Here is a 1378-nt window from a genome sequence, read left to right as displayed (position 1 = left end):
CCCTATGCTCGATATAATTTAGGGTTAATTGAAAGTAGACTCTCTACAGTATTGTTGTTTTGAGTTTACGACTTGTAGTTTCATTGTTGAGAAAGATTATATGGGTTAAAGTATTTTGACTCCTTTTTGGCCCTAGCTAGAATTAGATTGGGATCATTCCACTATCAAAAAAGTAGTGAAGAAACCATTAAATTAATCATAATTGTTGATTTAACTATGATTCATTTTATATCAAACACTTATCCTGCCCCCATGCATTTCCACTACTTTTTGGTAATGTAGAGGATCTGAATCTGGGTGAAATTAGTGAGTGTAAATAAGAGCAAATTTGAGTTAAAAAATTTAATAGTGAGTCTAGATAAGAGTAAAATTGAGCTAAAAGAATTTAACCTAGGAGTCTATATGCAACAATATTGAACCTACATAGTAGTAATTTATCCAAAATGTCATATAATATATTTTCTAAAGTTCCTTTTAAGTGTGCATCTACATCCAAATCTAAGTTATTATGATGCCAAGTTGGAGTCATGTTTTCTACTGTATCAAAACTTTGAAGTTGTGATATCTTATAATAATGTACTTCTAAATATGAAAGATATTTCTTGCATCTTCAGGATATTCAGTTGACGTCGATTCCTCGCCGTGTGATTATAGTGGGTCTGTTCACGGGGAAAATTGCTTTCGTTGAATTCATTGTTTCCTTTAGCAACTGTTTATCGGTTACAAAAGATCCGATCTTTTTATAAGATCCGGTTACAACAAAATCAAAGAAAAAAGAAAATTACAACTCTCCTTCTATCCGAACAAATCGCAAGATCCTGTTTTGCGGTCTCTTGCTTGTGTGGGTTCTTCGCCTGCGCCTTGGTTAATCCATGGATCACCGCGCGATCTTGATCCGGTCGGATCTACACGGTATGACGGGTGTTATTTCACGAAGGAAATAACAGCCGGGGGTACTATTTCACCAAGGAAATAATAGCCCTTAGTAATCAAAATCGACCAAGCGAAATCGATACTATTCTCGGGATCAAAAACCAAGTTTCAATCCGGAGGATGACCGTGCGGATCTCAGATCTGATCTCTCTCAAACTCCTGCCTTGTTTGACGTGGATGATCGCCAAGAACCAGATCTAAAAATGTCCAAGTCTTCGAAGCTTTAAATCTCCAAAGTTGAGCTCTCAATCCAGCAGAGTTTCGGCTCCAAAAGTTCCAACCTCCTCAAAAACGAGCCTCCAGATCTATTTATAGGCTCAGATCTATGCTCAGCCACCTAGGTGGCTTGGCCACCGAGCCACCAAGAGGTGGCTCGGCCGGCCACCTTGGTGGCTCGGCCTTGGCCGAGCCACCAAGTAGTGGCTCGGTTTCGGCCGAGCCCCTC

Source organism: Asparagus officinalis, chromosome 7, assembly GCF_001876935.1.
Source record: "Asparagus officinalis chromosome 7, Aspof.V1, whole genome shotgun sequence".
Lineage (NCBI taxonomy): Eukaryota > Viridiplantae > Streptophyta > Magnoliopsida > Asparagales > Asparagaceae > Asparagus > Asparagus officinalis.
Note: the sequence above shows the minus strand (reverse complement) of the source record.